This window comes from Trichosurus vulpecula, chromosome 7 (genome assembly GCF_011100635.1).
Source record: "Trichosurus vulpecula isolate mTriVul1 chromosome 7, mTriVul1.pri, whole genome shotgun sequence".
Taxonomy (NCBI): domain Eukaryota; kingdom Metazoa; phylum Chordata; class Mammalia; order Diprotodontia; family Phalangeridae; genus Trichosurus; species Trichosurus vulpecula.
Window position 1 is genome coordinate 140,765,780 of NC_050579.1, and position 22,425 is coordinate 140,788,204.

Genomic DNA, 22,425 nt, shown 5'->3' on the forward strand with positions numbered 1-22,425 from the left:
CATTCTTCCCCCAGTGGAATTTAAATTCCTTGAGGTTCTTGATGGATATTGATCCAACAAAGGTGAATGAAAAGGATCAGTCAGTTATACAAGGGAGGCTAGGACTGAATAATATTGAAGAAGCTAGGGGAGATAGTAAGTAATACCCAAGAGAAGGAGAGAATAGTTAACTGTTTCAAAAGCCATAGGGAGACCGAGTAGGATGATGGTTGAAGAAAAAGCATTGGATTTAATTACTTAGAGAAAATGGTTTAAGTTTGGATGTAGAGTCAGAATTAAAATGGGGGAACCAATAAGAAGGAAGTAGGCAGTGAGGAAATGAAGGCAATGAATGAAGACAACCCTTTCTAGGAGCACAGCTATGAAAGGGAGAAAAGAGATGGAATGATTGCTTAGGAGACAGTTTGTATAAAGTGCAAGGACAAAAAAAAAATCATTATTTTGTAGTCAGCCCCTTGGTGTTGAATTTCTCTGAACTAAGATAGGTTGGTCTTCAGAAAGCAGTCATATAATCTACTATCCAGTCTATGGCCCTGCCAAAGCCCGGGTTCCATTAGCACAGCCTTCAAGAATGCATGAACCTCCACACCAGGACAACACACAAGAAAAAGATTTCAGTGTATAAATTAAAGTATTTAAAATGTCTAAATTAGTATTGATTAGAGTAAAATCTCTCTGACATTAATTAAGTACATGTGTACGTATTTACAGTATTCATAGTATCTTTTTATAGTTATATTCTAAGATTATTTTTAAAATATAGTTGAAATCCCTTAAAAGTTGCCAATCTCTGGCCTGTGCCATCTCTATGCTCTTTTAGACTCTGAAGCAATAATTCTACATAGGTCTTTTTATAATGGCTTAAAACTTCAAATTTGGATAAAATTTATCTTTTATGGGATTACTAGAAAACAAAACCAAAAAAATTGGTCTCGTTTTAGACTCTCCTACAGTTATTTTCCTTATTTCTATATTGCATAGTTATAATGGAAAAACAAAAGGAAGGTAGCTGATATAAACACTCAAATTTAGAAAGGAAATACTATTGGTGTATAGGAAGGAAGAGAAATGCTTTAAGATTTATTTGGGGACTTTTATAATACAGAGATATAAATATGCCAACATTGATTTCCCTAATGATATGATATGATGATGCAATACTTATCCAGTGTAGAGATACTTCATTCCATTCTCATACAACAAGCTGAGATGCACTTTGAAAAGTATGACTTTCTTGGGTGTTGTTCCAAAGACAGTCTCAGATACAACCTTCATTAGCATAAATAATCTGAGTTTAACTTTCATCAATAACTACTTTTCCTAATAATTGTCTACTGTGAGACAAATACCAGAGTCCTCCTAGATACACACAGATAAATACAGACTAGAAGGGCCTTAACCAAAGTTCTCCACTCTCAGAAACAAACAGTCAGGACATATCTCCTTGGACCAGTCAATGCATGCATCTTGAGGAAGGAACTCAAACTCAGTAAGGAATGAAATACAGAGTTTCTTCCCTATATTAATCAATCGGTCAGTCAATTTTTATTAAACAACTACTATGTGTCAGACATTGTATTAAGGCCACTCAATCTTAGGCAGGGACAATGACTTGCTTCTCCCCTCTGTCCCAGATTTCTAGGGGAAGTGTACTGTTCCAAGTCTAAAATAGAAACAACCCTATCTTTCTACCTCTTCCCATATCCCCACATTTCTATTCCTTCCCTTTGAGGTTAGGGCCATCATCAGTTTGCTTACAATGCAGTAGAGACTGATAATAATGAAAACTAGCATATTAGAAATAGCACTAGATTTTCAATCAATAGGCCAGGGTTCCTACTTCTGTCATTTACTGCCTATATGACCCTAGACAAATCACTTCCCCATTTGGTGAAGTGACTTTTTAATTTGAAAAGTGAAAGGATTAATGAAATAAGGTCACTTTCACTGTTAATTCTCTTAATCTATGAACTATTGCATCCCCTCCTGAACATAGAATGCTTCTTTCTGTCTCCTGTCTAGTAAGGTTGAGAATCAAGCACAAAAAGATTTAAAGCCAGAATTTCAAAGAATCAGAATATTCAAAGCCTAATATGGAGAGTTCCTAAGGAGCTGGTCCTGAGCATGCTGGGATGACCTAACATATCATGTGATAAGAAGTCCAGGCACTATTACCATATGAGGAGGTATAAGCTTACTTAAAAGCAAAATAGAAGAAATTAATTGAAAGGAACATATCAAAGAATCAGAATTTCCAAGTTGGAAGGGACCTCAGAGTTTGTCTAGGCCAAGCTGTATCTGAAGAAAAATCACTCCTCCCTCACCCCCAACCAAACAAGGTGATGTCTTGACTTAAAAGGGAAGGTTGCCTCTGCTTGAAAATCTCCAATGAGGAGGATCCACTGCCTCCTGAGGAAAATTGTTCCACTACTAGATAGATAGCTGTCACTGAGAGAAAATGTTTCCTTACACCAAGTCTTCATCTCCTTTTCTGAAACATTGTTCCTAGGTCAGCTTTGCAGTGTCAGGCAAAACAAGGGTTATCACTCTTCCATCTTCAAGTTTCTGAAAACTGCTTTTTGGGTTCCCCTGTAGTCTTCTTTTCTTTAGGTTAACATCCTGTTTCCTCAGCTATCATCGTGTGATGGACATTTGGAGCATACCCAGTTTGCCTAATATGGAGGCTTCCTAAGGGCTTGTCCTGGGCATTCTGAGATCACCTAACATAGTGGCACTCTTGACATCTGAGTGGGTATAGCCTCCTTTGATTGGCTGAATAGCCAAAACAGGAGGTGTCTTTAAAACTAGCCAGACTATGACAATCACTGCCTTTCCTATGTGCTCCTTCCTGTTGCATCTAGAGGGTGAAGATTTCAGCTTCCTCAGCTCAGGTGCTGTGAACTGAACTGGTTTGGGGGGAAGGATTTCCATCCCCTGCCCTCCCTCTCTTTTGCTCCTTCCCTGAGAAATGGGCCTGAGATCTCTGTTTCGTGTTGATTGTCCTTCTCAATTTCATTTGCCAGTAGTGGTGATTCACCACCAGAACTAGGAGTTCAAGCAATGACAATCTTAGAGTCAGGATTCCAGGTGAGACATTGCAGCCAACCTAGTAGAGAAGCCAAGAGGAGCCAGTGTGCTTGAAATTCAAGCCCAAGGTGAGACAGTGCTCTATAAAAACTAAGTTAAGCTATGAATTGAATTACTTCCTCCTCCCAAAGACTGAGGTGATATTGGGGGAGCAGGAGTAGATTAAACTTGACCTGTTAGGAAGTGCATTTATATATTTGTGATTATACCTTTTGAAGTAAATATTCCCTCGTAAAAGATACTTTGAGTTAATGATTAAACAGAACTAGAGTGCAGGGAACACCCCCTCCCCAACTACAAATGGAAGAACACCTTCAGTGTGGGCTAGAGCCATTGGCAGAGAGCCTACAAAACTCCTATCCCCCTTAAAGGTGCTAGAGAACTTTGGAGGGGAATAAAATGTAACATGCCTAGACTTAAGGCAGTGGAGGAGGCCAGAGTAGTTAATGTTATACTTACATGGCTTTTTTTTTATGCTACCCCTCATCCCAATTATTTTCTTTTGACCATACTATAGCTTGTCTTTGTCCTAAAATGTGGTTCCCAGAAATGAACACAGCATAATCTGACCGATGCATAGTATATATTTACCGTAAAACTACAGAGAAGATATCAAGGAAGATTCAAAAGAAGTGAGCCTTCTCTCTTCCATGTAAACTATATATATACATACATATGTATATATATGTATGTTGTCTCCCCTATCATAACGTGAGCTCCTTAAGGAGAGGGACCATGTTTTTTCCTTTCTTTGTATCCCTAGAGCATACCACAATGCCTGGCACATAGCAAGTACTTAACAAATACTTGTTAACCATCAAGTAAAAAAAGGTCATCTGTGAGTTCAATTGAAATATTTTTCTTCCTTTTATATAGATTAGTATTAGTGTGGCATAATGAAGAATGAATGTCTTATTACTCAATTTACTTCATTCCCATATTTTCAGCCTGAATAAGAAGAACTAATGATACTGAAATCAAAAGAAAAGGCAGGGTTATTGTGACTATCCCTTGGCAGCAAGATTTCTTTATTCTTCCTTTTGTAGATCATAGATTCCTTATAATTATTATTGCTCTTAGAGAGCAGCTAAAGGGAAGGAAAAAAGACACTGCCTATTAGAAAAGGGACCTTTCAATATTCTCCATGGCCAAGGAAAGACCTCATTTTATTTTCTTAATGATGAAAGAGTTTAATTTCCTCAAAAGGGAACCGCAGTTCTAAAATAGAACAGGGGAGGGCACTAAAGAGTTATATATTGCTTCATAAATTCAATAAAATATTCTCACAACAACCTAGAAGAATGGGTTGAACTAAAATGTTGTGTATGGGTTTTTAGTTTCTATTGTCCCCTAATAAAATTCACTTATCATTTTCATCATCTGAGGAAATTAAGCTTTAAAAGGGGCCCTCAGGGAGGTTAATGCAGTGTGAGGGCTAACATAAAAACCTAGATCAAAATTCTTCAAAAGCAGGATCCCACGATTCCACAGACAGAAAATGCTACAGTTCAAGTACCTACATTAAACTTTCAAAATGGAATTTGAGGAAAGAGGAAAATGTCATTTATGGATATTAACTATAACTTTGGGCCAGAGAAAGAAAAGGAAAGCATTCATTTATATAATAAAGTATTTAAGGCAAATAGAATGCACATGACCCTTTCATGAAGTCTAATATATTCATTGTAATGTTTTCACTTCCACACTAAAGGAAATTTGTTGAGTTATGAGGTTATGTATTTAAAGAACTTTGCAGACCTTAAAATACTATATAAATGTTAGCAATTGTTATTGTTATTATTAGCAAAGTCCTGCCTCCATATTAGAATCCCTCACATCCTTGACCATTGCTAATCTTAAACTCTGGGTAACCTCCCTGTCTTCTAATTCCCTGTGTGAATTGAGATCAGCACTCGATGAGTCTATTGTTTTCCCTGGCAACAATCCAAAATCTTTTCCATTCTCCTGAAGTCCCTAGATCACACCTCCCCTCTGTGCACTCAATCTCTTACTTCACTGAGGTCCAAAATGAGTTCACTGAGGTCCGAAGTGAGTTCCCTGGACCTCATACCTCCATACCTCCATGCTTTTTGCGTATTCATTCCGTCTTCCATCCCACCTGTTTCAGAAAAAGAATTATCCCTACTCCTTGACAATGCTAGTCCTCGCACCTGTTTATATACACCTCATTCCATCCCCTCATGCTTCCTCAAGGACATTGCTCTCTTTCGTGCCCCTTCAATCTCTCCACACCCACTTAGTGCCTTCCCTCCTGCTTATAAACATGTTCGGTTATCTTAGGAAAAGAGTCATTGCGATATAGTGGATGGACACTCTAAACCTGAAGTCAAGAGAAACTGGGTTTGAATCCAACTTCACCTAATTATAATCAGCCACTTTACAAGAGACCCTGACAAGTCACTTAATAATAATAACCACATTATATACATGTGAGCTATTCATATTTTAAAGTTTTTCTCACATTTCAACACCCTTGAGAGAGCACCCAATCTTTCTCCTCCATTTAATTAACAAACTTCTTGAGAAATATTCATTGTATAACTTGGCAGTCACTAAACCTCCCTGGCCCTTAGTTCCCCCATCTAAAAAATGGAGTTGGATGATTTCTTCCAGTTTGATATCTATGAACTATGATATAATTCCTCCATTTTCTCACTGTCTACTCATTCCTCCCATTGCCCAGGAAAAATGGCTTCTCTCTCTCTCTCTCTCAATGACACTCCTGAAAGAGCTCTCTCAGTGCTTCCTAATTGCTAAATTCAATGGTCTTCTCTCATCCTTTATCCTCTTTGACCACTCTGTAGTAATTGACATTGTTAATGATGGCTTCCTTTTAAATATTCTCTACTTCCTTGGCTCCAGTGGGATAATACTCTCCTGGTTTCTCCTCCTACCTCTTTGACCAATCTTTCTTGGTTTCTTAATCTATATTCCTAATGTTAGTTCTTTCCAAGATTCATTCCCTGACCCACTGCCACTCTCTCTCTATTCTCTTTTATCTATTTCTATAACTCCAACCATAACTTTTATATAGAGGCCACAAAATTTATCTCTCTAGCCCTGACTATTGGGCTTACTCACAATGAGGCCTACTAGAAATCTCTATTTGGATGTCCCAACTCTACCTCAAACTCAGCTTTTCCAAAACTTAATTATCTTCCCACCAAAACCCATTCCTCTTTCAGATTTCCCTATTTCTGTGAATAGCCCACCAATGGCTCAGCAATCAGTGTTCAGAACCTTGGAATCATATTGACTGGTTTATAATTCTCACCTCCCATATCTGATTCATTTCCAATTCCTTTCAATTATGTACTCAAACATCCTTTGGATGTGTTCACTCCTTTCTGTTCTCACTTTGACCATCTGCAAGGTCCCTTGCAGACCTTCATTACTATCAGTCTGAATTAATGCAATAAAAATCTTTCTAACAGTGTTTCTTAGTTCTAGTCTATGCCCCCTTCATAATACACAATTCACACTGATATCAGATTAATCTGCCATTGGAACAGAACTACTCATGTCACTCCTCTGATCCATAATAGTAGCAATAGTTTACATTTACATAGCTTTTTAAAGTTTGCAAAACTCTTTATTGACATTATCTCATATAAGCCTTCCAACCAGTCTGTGAAATAAACGCTTCAAATATCATCATCATCGTCATCATCATCATCATCACTGTTTTACAGATAAGGAAACTGGGGCTTGTAGAGGTAAAGTGATTCTCTCAGGCTCATACAATCAGTTACATGTCAAAAGTAGTATTTGAACCTATGTCTTCTTGACTCAAGGTCTAGTACCCTACCTACTATATAATTCTTCCATTTATCCATACAGAACAGTAGAAATATTTACAAGGAATCAGAAGGTCTGGGTGTCAGAGGACCTGCTCCAACCGTTATCTGCTATGTGACCCTGGGCAAATCTCTTAATCTCTCAGTGTCACTTTTCCCCCAACTATAACATGGTTATAATGATATTTATATTACATAATTTCTCACCTAGAATCTCAGACATAGAAGGGGCCCATTCATGCCAACCTGTACCTGAAAAAGAATCCCCTTGGTAATATAACCTGACATATGGCTACTCACTTTCTAGAGAGAGCGTGAATAATCATTTAAAATATTTATAATCTATATGTATTTACAATATATTGTATAAAATATATTTACAATGTATTTTACAAAATAATTTACAAATAATTTATTTCAATTTTTATCATCTCTTTGCCACCTGGCTTGAGTCCTTATCAGAGACTGAAACTTTATAGCATTTTTCCTGGTTGTGTTTCATATCTTGCGTCTGGAGTATGAGGGTTGGGTTGAGTTTCTTTGTCATCCTTACCTAGCAGGGGAGATATTACAATATCAAAGGTATTTACCCCCTGGAGGCCTAGAGATTGTACTCCAGATGGGAATCTACTACTTCCAGGGGCATCCCATTGCATTTTTGGACAGCTCCCATAGTTAGTAAATGTCTCCTTGTATTGAGCCTAGATGTCCCATCCTGGAATGGCAACTTGTTGCTCAGACACCAGACAGAACAAGCTTTTTCGGTCTTCTGAATCAAAGCCCTATAAATTCTTGAAAACAACTTTTATATCCTCATTAAGCCTTTCTGTTTCTAGCTCTTTCAATCAATCTTCGTATGGTATGGCTTCTCACCCTCTCACCATCCTGGTCACCTTCTTCTGGACATACCCCATCTTATTAATAATTTTTTCCTAAAATGTGACACCCACAAATGAACGTGATAATCTAGATATGATTTGACCAAGGTAGAATACAGAAATACTATCACCTCCCTCTTTCTGGAAAATCCTCCTCTCTTATTGCAGCCTAATATTGCATTAAGGAATTGAGGGGTTTTTGTTTGTTTGTTTTTGTCTACTATGCTACACTATTGACATAAGAAGTTCACAGTCCAGTCATACTTCCAGATGACATTCGTGGTGCCTGGACTGAATATGCCAGAGTGATTTTAACCAAGTGAGAATTGTGTTTATTTGTTTGTTTTGCAGGGGGGAAGGCCGGGCCCAGAGTCACACAGCGAGTAAAGTGTGTCAAGTGTCTGAGGCCGGATTTGACCTCAGGTCCTCCTGACTCCAGGGCTGGTGCTCTACCCACTGTGCCACCTAGCAAGTGAGAATTATAATTGATGATACTCTAAAATGTGAGAAATTTTAAGAGAGTGTGCAGCCAGAGATGAGAGGCAATGAGCCAGACTGTGATCACGGGGGAGAAATAAATCCCTATGGTGTGGTATGAGTACGGCATTTCTTAATTCAAAGTCACAGCTGGACCTGATGACTCCAGAGCCAAGGCAAGAGGAAATATTCAACGATTACTCCCAAGTGAATAAAGAAAAATAGCTAAGAAACAGTTGATACTGTCTGTTGTATTTCTCAGGGCTTATGAGTTCTAAAATGTCTATGCTATGGAATCAGGTTGTGACTTCCCTAAAGGTATAGGAGATTATGCCTATTTGTTTATGAGTACCAAAAATGATTTTACTACTCAGTGCCCTACCTCATTACTACATTGCTTCATGTCTTAATTAATTTTTATGGGTCTCTTGCATGGCTTGGCAATAGATATTGGATTGGACTGGGCCTTGAGCCTTGAATTGCTTGATTGACTACCCATTAAAGCCATCCTTAATTTGATAGGTGGTGAGGAGTGGTAAAGTATTATATAAGTGTGAATTATTGTAATGTTTATTACTCCAGATGCCAGCCCTTTAAATACTTGAAGATAAATATCATTCTCTCCTCCACCAAGTCTTTTCTTATCCAAGCTAAATATGCCCAGTTCTTTCAATTTACTTTTGTATGTCTAGGTTTTTATTCCCCTCACAAACCTGGTCAATATCATCTAGACATACTCCAGTTTCTCAATGCCTCTCCTAAAATGTGGCACCCATAAGTATCCTGACCCAAATATTGTAGGCAGCTCTAATGCCAGTTCATGTTTGATGTTGGGATGAAGTGGGGCACTTAGCAAGTCATTGAATATTTAACAAAAGGAGGTTTACTTTACCCTAATCCAGCAAAAATATGCAACAAGGATACTGGGACTCTTAGCTCTATATATTGTCCCTTCAATTGCATGTCATAATCTATGTAATGGGCATTCTTTATCTACAGGGTCAGGTCTTTCCTGTGTGGGTCGTCAGGCTGAACTCTCTAAGTAGCTGTAGATCTCTTCCAGGAGGCTCTACAGAGTTACAGAGCTTGATACAATCAGGATAATGTCATCCACAAACAGTGTCCAGAACACTTGACTATCCATAAGAAATCCCTCTTAAACATGGACTCTGTAGCACATTTCCAAACTTGTCCCAGAAACAAAAGTCCATCTTTTTTTGTTTGTTTGTTTGTTTTTTTGGCAGGGCAATTGGGGTTAAGCCACTTGCCCAAAGTCACACAGCTAGGACATGTGTCAAGTGTCTGAGGCCGGATTTGAACTCAGGTCCTCCTGACTCCAGGGCCAGCACTGTACTCACTGCGCAACTTAGCTACCCCAAGCCCATCTTTTTAATGTCAATATTTCATTAGTGTGTTATGTCAACAAGACATGAAAAATAATTCTCTGGGACACTGAAAATCAATATCATTTAGAGGGCAATGGAGATGCATATAGTAGGTATGAAGCAGATTGCAACATATAACCAAAGAGTGACTTTGAAGAGTAAAAGATGTCATCAAGAAAGTGCATAATGAAAATAAAGTCAAGGAATTGATATGTCTAAATCCCAAATGCACCACCGGTATTCTTGCCATGTCAGATGACATCAGATATAATTTGAAGGATACCTAGCAGATCTCCTATGCTCAGTATATAGGAAGACATGGACTAGAGTCACACAGAATGAGTAGCTATCATGGCCTGTAGTTATCAATGACTTCTAATCTACATCACTGAATAGAAAATCCAAATTTGTACATTTCAGTTTGAAAGCATCATATCTGTCTATGATAAGCTTCACAAAGGCAGGAACCATGTCTTAGCTAAACATTGTATTTCCTCCCAGACTATGTGTTTTGCACATATTAATTCCTTAATAAGAGTTTGCTAAATTAAATTCTTAAGAGAACAAATATAAATCTACCACTGCATAAAAGGTTAACTTCCTGAAACTGTGTGGGGCAAAAGATTATCAAAGTGATTCATACTTTGTTCATATGCAAACATCAACATGTATATACTCTTTAGAGGTTTGTTTCTCTCATAATTTGAAATAAATGCTTGAAAATCACTTATGTGACATGTATTATCATATCCATTTTTCTCCCCAAAGAACTCAATGTGGAACTACTTTCAATAATCAGTTTTTGTTTGTCGCTCTTATTAACAGAATTGAGCATAATGTTTTCTATTTCCTCTGGCCAACTAAATGTATCATTCCTCACTGAGGTTTGATCAAGAATGCTTAAACCTGTCTTCTCATATCTTTCTTAGTAATTAAGGAATAAATAGATATAATAGGCTTGCAATATATGTTATAGGAAAATATACTCCTTATACTAATCATTTTATCTCTAGAACTTTCCCTAATGTTTTTTTTCCTTTTATACAAAACACACATGGTTATACATTTAGATCTTAAACATAACAATTTATTTAACAAGACAAAATAAATTTAAAAATCATAGTAAAGCAAAAACAGGAATAATAAATATGTGAAAATCTATATATAAACTTGCATTACATTTGCACACCAATGCACACAGTATATGTAGGGGAGAATGAGCACTCACTTTTGGAAACCTGTTAAGGAGGCACATGAGTGAGGAAAACCCACATGCTTTGAGTAACCCTCAACTCTGGAATTTTAAACATTTTTCTGTCCATGAAAGTTCCTTAGCAAATGTAGCTTCTATATTGAACAGATGTTCCCACTTTTAAATTGAATATCCACTCTGTTTAACTGACATCTCACTTTCTACAATGACTAAGCCAAATTTGTAGATCCTTTGGGTGAATTCTCTGATTCTCCTCTTCCAAGCTCTTCCTCTGATCAGCTGGACTTACCCCTCAACAGCAATTGTGATATTCAGCACTTCAGCTTCAAATTTATCTCATGCAGTTCTGAAAACTTGCTTTTTACCTCTCTGATCTTTCTGGATTTAGACTCTGAATCCTTTCTGAGAAGAAGAAGAAGAAGAAGAAGAAGAAGAAGAAGAAGAAGAAGAAGAAGAAGAAGAAGAAGAAGAAGAAGAAGAAGAAGAAGAAGAAGAAGAAGAAGAAGAAGAAGAAGAAGAAGAAGAAGAAGAAGAAGATAAAAAGAACCTCACCTTAATTTTTGAATAGTAACTAAATTTCCATCTTTTGTCTATGATTAGATAAATAACTTTTATCCCATAGTCGTAGAAACATTCTATCTTTCTGTTTATTGTTTATCTTTTTTTATTATTTTCCCCAGTTATCAACCTAAAAATCCTTCCTAAGTCACTGAAGTATACTGTGCTTTCCAATCAATCCAGTATTTTATAGCTTATCATATTCAAAATGAGCAGCTGCCATCTCAGTACTTAGTCAGAGCAACATCTTTCTTATAACTCTGAACAGATCTATTTCCTCAGTCAGATAAATTGTCAAGGCGAACTTAACTCATCAACTGCTTTTCTCAGAAGCAGACATATTTTCCAAACAAATGAACCATCAAAGGTCATTTTCTTAGATACAAAAAAGCCAAGAGAATGTAAATGAGCCAAAGTCTTTGCAACAATCAACAAAAACAGTAGAAATATCATGGTGCTTTTGAACAGATTGTTAAATTATGGATTGATAATAAGTTCTTTTATACACCCTTCTGACATTAGTATACACTTTTTCCTCAGCCAATATAATGGTTTCTTCTAAGTGTTAATGGATGTTTTTAGTGATTCAAGCTGTAAATGTTTTGTTTAAATTACATAAACATGTAATCGGCCTATATTTGGAAGGGTCTCTGGTATTCTTGACTATCTGGAATAAATCTGTATTCTGGTAATAAAGATGGATGACTACCTCCAAAAAGATCAAAGGAAAGGAACCCATAAGTACAAAATACATTTATAGCAATTCTTTTAATAATAGCAAAACAAAACAAAACTAGCAACTAAGGGAGTGTACATCTATTGAGAAATTGCTGAACAAATTATAGTATATTAATGTAATAGAATAGTATTACACCATAAGAAATAACAAAATAGTTTTGGAGGAAACTGAGTAAACTTCTATGAACTTATGCAGAGTGAAGTGGGTAGAACTAGTACCATTTTTACAATAACAAGATTATAAAGAAAAAGATTTGAAAGATTTCAGAATTCTGATCAATACAATGACAAATCATAGTGATAGACTCAAAATACACAATGAGACACAATTTTTGAACATGGCCAATGTAAGAATTTGTTTTGCTAGACTGTGTACGTATGTAATGCATGTTTCTGTTGCATTGATAAGACCATAGATTTAAATTCATTTGTTAAGGGCACTAGCTTCTTTTGACTTTGTGATTAAAGGACCATGTAAACCTAATTGTTTAGGATCCACTCAGATCAGTGGGCAGTCTCGAAAAGTATAGTAAAAAGAAATTTCATTTTTCATATTCCCCTATCTTATCAGCAGAAAGGAGACTCACTGCTGTAAACTTGAGAAAATGACTGTTCCCTTCGAAAAAGAAAATCAAATCAAAATAGGTTTGAACAATAATAACAGTGATAATAAGAACACATTTTGATAGCACTGTGACATTTACAAAGAACATTCCTAGGAATAAGCCTTTGAAATAGATAGTATAAGTATTATCATTTCCATTTTATAAGTGAAGAAATAACTATCCCTTCATCTAACGAGCAGGGCCTAATAACCCCCACACATTGGTATAGGTGAGGTAATAAGTAAGTAATGAAAATAACAGTAATAGCAACTCATACTTAACGCTTTACATTTTGTCTCCCCCATTAGAATGTAAAGTGTGTACTCCTTGAGGGCAGGAGCCCTCCAACTGGGTGGGGTCTCCTAAGTGGTGTACTCACTTGATCTGGAGACTTTCATTAACTCTTCATGATCTACAAAGCAAGCTGACCGCTCTAGCTCATTCTTTCCCGATCCTCCTACCCTACCCACTCCTCACCATGGTCCAGCTAGTTGGTCTCTCTCATGCTCTCTAAGACTTCTTTGCCTTTTCTACTTGTGACTTCTTTCAAAGCATAGAGAGAAGTGGAGGGAAAGAATTTTTCTCTCTACCCGCTCCACCCTACTCCAAGAGTAGTAGATATTGCCTTGCCACAGAAGTCTATGTCAGTGCATCAGAAACACATGGTATTAGTAGATATGCTTCACTGAGGACTGAGAAGATAGGTATTGACAGAGAACTTTCCTAGCTTGAGTTATAATAGCAACAGGTACCCTGAGAGATTTTATGTAGAAGTAGATGGCAGAAATAGATATAAGTGGGGCAGCTAGGTGGTGCAGTGAATAGAGCACCAGCCCTGGAGTCAGGAGGACCTGAGTTTAAATCTGGCCTCAGACACCGGACACACTTGCTAGCTGTGTGACCTTGGGCAAGTCACTTAACCCCAATTGCCCTGCTTCCCCCTTCAAAAAATGTAAAAAAACAAACAAAAAAGAAATAGATATAAGTGGTGAAATCAACAAGTTTAGCAATCTACTCTTTGATAAACCCAAAGAAGCCAGTTTCTGGGCTAATAATTCACTATTTCACAAAAACTGTTGGGAAAATTGGAAAATGGTAGGGAAAAAACTGGGCATAGACCAATATCTTACACCATATACCAAAATAAAGTCAAAATGGGTTCATGATTTAGGAGTAAAAGTTGATACTCTAAATAATTTGGGAAAGCAAGGAATAGTTTACTTATCAGATTTGTGGAAAAGTAAAGAATTCATGACCCAACAAGAGATAGAGAGCATTACAAAATGCAAAATGGATAATTTTGATTATGTCAAATTGAAATGTTTTTGTACAAAAAAAGCCAATGCAACAAGAATTAGGAGGGAAGCAGAAAATTGGGAGAAAATCTTTGCAACTAGTATCTCTGATAAAGGCCTCATCTCTAAAATATACAGGGAGCTAAGCCAAATATATAGGAATACAAGCCATTCCCCAATTGAGAAATGGTCAAAGGATATGAACAGGCAGTTTTCAGAGGAAGAAATTAAAGCTATCTACAGGCATATGGAAAAATGCTCTGGATCGCTGCTGATTAGAGAAATGCAAATCAAAACAACTCTTAGATACCACATCTCTCCTGTCAGATTGGCTAAAATAACAAATCAGGAGAATGATAAATGCTGGAAAGGATGTGGGGAAATTGGAACATTGTTGCATTGCTGGTGGAGTTGCGAGCTGATCCAGCCATTTTGGAGGGCGGTGTGGAACTATGCCCAAAGGGCTATAGAAATGTTCATACCCTTTGACCCAGTAATACCACTTCTAGGGTTGTATCCCAAAGAAATCATGCAAGCGGGAAAAGGACCCATATGTACAAGAATATTTATAGCAGCTCTCTTTGTGGTAGCCAAGAATTGGAAAGCAAAGGGATGCCCATCAATTGGGGAATGGCTGAACAAGCTGTGGTATATGAAGGTGTTGGAATACTATTGTGCCATAAGAAATGGGGATGATGCAGACTTCATAACAACCTGGAAAAACCTACACGACATAATGCTGAGTGAGCGGAGCAGAGCCAGGAGAACGTTGTGCACAGCCACAGATATGTGGATTCCGTGAGGACCAACCCTGACATACTGCGCTTCTTTCAGCAACCTAAAGGGGCAAGGACAATTCCAGGGGACTCACGATGGAGAATGCTATCTTCATTCAGAGAAAGAACTGAGAAGTTTGAATACAGACTGAGGCACACTACATGCTCGCCTTTTCTGCTTCTCTTTTGTTTTTGTTTTTGGGGTTTTTTTTTTTCTTGTTTGTTTTGTTTTTTTTTTTTTTTGGTTCTGTTTCTTCTTTCTCGTGATTCATTCCATTGGTCAAAATTCTTCTCCACGACTTGACTAGAGCATAAATTAATTCAATGCGGAAAAAAAAAAAAAAAGAAATAGATATAAGTGCCTACTCAGCCTGAGAGGAAACTCCCATCTTTAGGGGTTGCCTTATAGATAACTTGAGTTTAAGAATTCAGTTGTTAGGCCTTCTAGAGAGAGATTTCCTGACACAGGGTATCCCTTGGAGAAAGAGGAAGATAATCCACATCTTTCCTTTGTAGCATCCTATTTGGAAATGAAAAACAATGATTTATTCAGACAGTATAGCTCAAAAGCAAAAGGAATTGCTTATTCAGTAGTTCCCAAAGTAGGTTTATCTTCTGGGGGAGTATAAACCACAAGGTGGCACTATAGTCTGGAAAGGATTATGTATGATACTGTGGGAGAAAGGAAATTCAGTGGTATCTCAAGTGGTATGCCCCAGCAGCAAATACAAAGTCATTTTCTTTCCTAAGGGAGGATGATGAGCTATTTGAGGGCTCACTGTGTTTCTATATCTGCTCTTATACTCCTGTGCGTCCCTTGAGTCTTTTACATTTTCTACAGTATGAAATAAAGGCTAACCTTCACTTGATATCCATTTAGTACCTTGAATCTTCATTCAGTAGTTAGGGAGCCTTTTACCCACATTTGGACAAGACAGGAGTTTTAGCTTGAATATACTTAGAGATGCTCCTTAAGTACTTCAGGTGAAAACAATGAGCCAAAGAGAGATGATAGCCCTCTTGAAGTCAGCCTGCAGATCTCTCCATGAGAGCTGTGTCTCTGGGAGGGTCCTGTACCACAGGTTACTTATGGTCACACAGCTTGTGAGTGTCAGATACAGGAGTTGAAACCTGCTCTCCCATAAACAGAACTTTATGTAGCAAGTGTTATTTTTCTTTCAAAATTCATCTCAGATACTATCTGCACCCAGTAAGCTCTTTTGATAAAGACTAGACAAAATTTAGCTATGTAATTTGAAACTGAATGGGATAATCGTGACACTTCTAGTTCTGTTCAATCAAATCGATATTTTTATAAATGTATACATCACTATTTTAAAAAATAATTCATTAACAACCAGAGCAGGTAAGGCTGAAACGCTAATTGCTGTATCCAAGACTTAATGAGTTCTGCATTATTTCTTCACCAGGTTTCTGTTCCCTGTTTCCTTTCCCCCCACAATATTCTATACTCTATTATGGAATCTGAATAAGGTTTTTTTCTTTTCTTTTTTTTTGGTTTTTGTTTTGTTCTCTTCTTTTTACTTCCATATAGATGGTATTCAGCTGTTCTCAAGGAAAGCCCAGAGATCTTTGCTCTTTTCCCAGGCTTTCTTCCCAGCCCCTGAAAGGAAAGGGGGATAAGGGTGGGGGAAGCAACAACAAGAGACTGTGTGGTGCTGTCCGCCTTTGCTATCATACGATGGTGATGTAATGGACTGGTGCTCAGTGACTGGCTGCCTCCAAACTGGTCATGCTCTGTTCACACATGGAGCAGCAATCGGCTTACAAGTAAATCACATCTGAGCACAAGCTGACCTCACAAAGACAACTAAAGGGGGAGTATTCATAGCCTAACAAAGCATCAGTGAAGCATGAAACTAAAGGAGACCCTCTGCCTGCTGAAGGAAACAGGCTTCCAACATCTACACTCAACTGCTCAGAGAATTTTGTGGACTATAGAGCAACATCTTCCTGGATTGCTCAAGTTGGCACTTTGAAGACGTTAAATATTAATTTTGAAAAAAAGGATAGGAAAGGGAGTTCCAAAGTCTGGAATGGGATAAGAAGTGATAGTAGGACAATAGAATAAACAGGACAAGACATTAACTCCGCTGCAGAAGCTCTCAAAAGTTACCTTGTCAATTATGAATCTCAGGTTGTCAGTTAACTCAGCTAAATATCCATACAGAGTTTTGTAGTTGTGAGTTTACAGACTTCCTTAGATGTCTTTCTTTTCTAACATAATCTCTATATTTACAATCTAAATACTGTTTTCTTTCAGAGACCTGATAACAAGGAATGGAAAAACAAAGAAACTGTTATGTTGGGAAAATCAAAGCCCCTTTAAACTGCAGCTGTGTCATTTGCCTACAAGCACTTAAAATTGCAGCAACTATTCAGTGTTTATGAAATGTTACCTAAAATATTTCATAGGTGTTGATACCTACAAATCTGGTCTAAAATTTACCTTTTCACTGACTCAGTCATTTCCTGGGAAGGGATTTTTAGTTATCACTTTATCAATTATTTAGAATCCTTCTATCCATGCTCTCTTATAAATAGGTTACCATGGAAAGAAACGCACAGCTTTCACAATGCTTCAGCCTGACCTTGGCAGCTATTCCCAAGAGAAAAGCTTTATTAAATGTCTCAGGCCACTTCACATTAAAGGATACCACATGAATACTACTGAATATTCTCTGCTGCAAATCAGTCATGAGAGTGGAATGAGTTTATTCTTTCCTTACTTCTCCGGAAGGCTTCCACCATACGAGGGTTACTTTCCTTTATGGTTGACTCCTTCAATGAGACAATTGTGAAAGTCCATATGTGGGAACCTGCCTATTTGCAAGTTGATAGTAATGACAAAGTCAAGTAGCCTTTGTCCTAAGCTAAGCAGAAAAAAAACAACAAAACAAAATAATGAATGTAGTAGAAAGTATATTTGAACTACACAGGGTTCCAGAATGTTGTTTCAAATCAAGAGTTCTTAGACTTGTGTATATGTGTGTTATGGAGTCCTTTGCTAGTTTCATAAAGCCTGTAAACAAACCAGAATATGTACTCTCATATCTTTTTTAGTTTACAATTGAAGGAAATGCTAAATTTCAGTTAGAAGTTAGTGAAAATAAAGATGTGATTTTTTTTTTACTACACAACTTAGCAGACCTCTTTGGGAGTGTGGAAACACCAGCTCAAGAACTCCTGCTTTAAATAGAAAATAAAGATAAAGGACTAGTACATATTTGAGTAGTTGCCTAATTCTGCCTATGAGAGATGTTATTTGATGTAACGTGATGTGACGTGATATGGTATGGTGTGATGTGATATGATATGATATGATATGATATGATATGATATGATATGATATGATATGACATGACATTGTAGGATAGGATAGGACAGGAGAGGACAGGACAGGACAGGATAGGATAGGATAGGATAGGATAGGATAGGATAGGATAGGATAGGATAGGATGATACAAGATGATATAAATAAATACTTATTCTCTTTCCTTCAGTCTAGACCAGATTAAAGGCAACTTGACTTTTGCATTACTGTTGACTCTTTTTTAAGGTGTTCAATATGTTCATTTGATTTTGGTCACAAATGGTTCTCTGAGCATTGATTGGTTGGGTTGTTCTGACAAGTTACAGATTGGCATGCCAATGCAGAAATTAAAATATTTCTGCACATGGGACATAATATATCCAATCCAACAACATAAACAAGTAATAAGTTTCAGAACACTTTGCGTGGTAAATTGAATATCATAATGAGGCCATATCTATTTCAGTCTATGGAAGGTTGAATAATAGTCAACCTGGAATATGGCAGTTATATTTAAACCTTCCACAAATTTCAAACCTATCTGTATATGCAATTTCCACATTCATATATAATATTAATAAATTTACATGTTACATTTATATGTTACACTGAGTTCAAGTTTTGCTGCTGACATATAGAGACTATGTGACACTGGGCCAATCATTTAACCACTCAGTGACCCAGGCAATTCTCTCAGTGTATAAGTTGCCTAGCATTTACTGATATGCATTAATTTAGGGAATTTCTTTAATAGGAATTCACTATACTAGTGAAATCATAGGGCTTGACCTCCTTCTTCTCCTATCCCGGTCACCACTTCAAAATATTATAATTCTTTACAATTTACAAAGCACTCCCACATACGTGATCACATTTGATCCTCACAACATTAAGGATTGTGAGGAAGTTGTCTATACAAGCATGTATATAGATATATATGGATACATATATACATACATATGTATATATATATATATATATATATTTACCTCCCCTTGTAAGCTCCTTGTGAGTTGGGGTTCTTTCATTCTTTGTACTTGTATCCCTAGCCCTTATCGTAGGACTTGGTATATAGTGGGCACTTAATTAGTAGATAGATAGATAGATAGATATGGGAGAGGAACCAAATTCCAGACATGGTGGATAGTCAATGCACACATAAGAATAGAATATTTTATTTATAAGGAATAGCAAAAAGGCTAGTTGGTTTGGACCAGGGGTGGGGAACATGAGGCCTCAAGACCACATGTGCCCTCTAGGTCCTCAAGTGCAGCCCTAATGGATTCAGTCAAAGAGTCACACTTGAGGACCTAGAGGGCCACATGTGGCATTGAGGCTATAGGTTCCCCATCCCTGGTTTGGACCATCAGCTTTCTCTGACAATATCTGTTATGCTCTTCTTCCCATAAACTAAGAGATGGTATTTGTAAAGCACTTAGCACAGTGCCTGAAACATAGTAGGTGCTTAATAAATGTTTGTTTTCTTCCTTTCTTTATACACTCTTATCTATAAATATAATTCTATGTTATATATAGAAATTTCCATATAACTGAAATAACTGAACAACAACAAAAAAACAAAGGTGAAGTGGATTATATGTTTTGTTGTTGTTGTTCAGTTATTTCAGTCATGTCTGACTCTTCATGACCCCATTTGGGTTCTCTTGGCAGAGATACTCTAGTGGTTTGCCATGTCCTTCTCCAGCTCATTTTACAGCTGAGGAACTGAGACAAACAGAGTTAAGTAACTTGCCCAGAGTCACACAGCTAGGAAATATCTGAGACTGGATTTGAACTCATGAAGGTGAGTCTTCCAGATTCTAAGCCTAGTGCTCTATCTACTATGCCATCTACCTGCTCATTGTTCTTTTGGTGACACACAATTTTAATTCTTCAGAAATTGTGATATTCCATGATTCTCAGCTATATAGTTTCCCTGGAAAAACAGTAATGTTAAAAAAAATAGGTCTTTGTTTCAGAGAAAAACTTGTGGTCATTAAGAGAACAGGCAAATTCCCAAAGGCAATCTCCTATTCAGTTCTGGACCCAGTTCCTTGTCCATCTGCAATGTCTGGTCAAGATATGTGTACTATTGAACCTGCTGCATCTTTTTTGTCCACACTATTACATATACTGTAATAATGTATATACTACACATTCTTCACCTATTTGGTTTTTGTTTCTTTTCCCCGTATGTGGATGGCTTGGCCAAATCCTTTTGAGTGATTAGCCTAAGGATCAACAGTCAACATCTGGGATCTGCCCATGCATTCTTTGCCTCACTTCCAACGACATATCCAAATTGAGGTTGAGATCACTGACTAAGTTGCTATGGTCACTCATACTTAAATTCCTGTCTTAAATTGAGAAGCACAACAAAGTATAGCCAATTTGACAAAGAGAAGTTAGTCTGGTACAGAACAGTCAGTAAAGTTGGATGCCTTTATTGACTGAAAAATACCACGTATCCAAAATCCAAACTGATTTCAAAACATAGATAGATCCACGAGAATTTTAACTTGACAGACAGGATTTGAAATCCCCAAACCTAGTTTAAGCACTGAAAATATAAAAAACCAGGAAAACAGATTTTAATTCAACAAATATTTATTAAATGTCTATAACTCAAGGCCATTTATGGTCTTTGTCCTCAAGCAGTTTAGAATCTAGAAGGGAGATGATGTTGTGCAGTTTTGTTTTGTTTTTTGGAGGGGGGAAGGCAGGGCAATTGGGGCTAAGTGACTTGCCCAAGGTCACACAGCTAGTAAGTGTGTCACATGTCTGAGGTCACATTTGAACTCAGGTCCTCCTGACTCCAGAGCCAGTGCTCTACTCACTGTACCACCTAGCTGCCCCAGATGTTGTGTAGTTTTAACCAGGTTTCCTTCCCCCAGAGATAGGAGAGGGAACATGACAGCATAAATAGTCAGAATTACTGAGGAGCCTATTAAATAAAGGCACTGACCAAAAGTTCTACCAGTTCCTATGTCTATCCTGATCTGGCCCAATATGGAGTAACATATGCAAAAGTGACCGGCATCTGCTTATCCTGAATTACTGTATTTGTAAAAGGACCCAGATCCCTTTCACTACCTCAGACCCAACTTCCCCAAGCCATCCAGAATTACTTTGTAGACTTCTGAATGATTCTAGCTGCCCAGGACTGTTCCATATTCTGCTGTCTCCTAGAGCCAAAACAAACATTGAAATCCAGAATGGTAGTTGGCATGGAGCCATAGCTAATCATTCTGGTGCCTGGGGCAAATGTAGGGAAGGTGGGGATGGAGAAGAATTCTTGGGGAGAGATCTTGGAGGGAAACTTCTAAGATACAAAGCTCCATGGGGGAGAGAAATTCTGGGACATTACCTCACACACAGAACATAGATACTAAAACACCTCAAAGCTGTTACAGGGGAGAACAAGGACAGGAGGTAGGTTGCAGCTAGACCAGGAATTCTTGTACACTATGAGAAAGTAATGAGATCTGACCTCACTCAACATGTGGATCTACCTTTTACCTTCATGTCTGTCCAGGCATAGAATTAAGTCCATTCCCATCTGGTGCTGTAGCATTAGCGAGAGGCAAAGGTTGCTGCAGTCATCATCTCCCTCGACCTTGGGATGTAAGATTATGCTTGAGATGTGGTGGCCTGATTACTAGGCCCTAGGAGAAAGTCACAAAAGTGAGAGGATGAGCAGGGCTGTGGGTTGGCCTATGGCCGGTTTAGGAATATTTGCTGGGAACCAGTTGGAGGAGTTCCCTGTGTCCTATCATAAAAGTGCTAGAGGCATATCTACCTCCATAAAAGATGCCCTTCAGATAAATATGGGCACTCAGTAATCTTATCAGATTGATTTATGTCCACTACTCAATACACCCTGTCTTTACAGATAAATCAACTAATTCATCTCTATATCTTGAAATCCAGGACAGATAGATGGAGGGGTAAACTACACTCAAATGGGTGTTATGTGAGTTGAAATATAAGAAATGCACAGGAGAGATCAGAGTGGCCTTGGAGATTTGATAATAAAGGAATCACTTCCAGGTGGGTGATTTGGAGTGCATCAGAAACGTCACCACAAAAGAAATAACACCTGAGCTGGGCCTTAAAGAATTTCAATAAGGTAGAGATGTGGAATAGCATATGCCATATACAAAGACATTGAGGCAGGAGAAGGGAGGGTAGAATATAGGAAAAAACAAGTAGTTGTCTGGGCTTAATAGAGTCAAATCTTTCTTTAAAAAAATGTATTGCT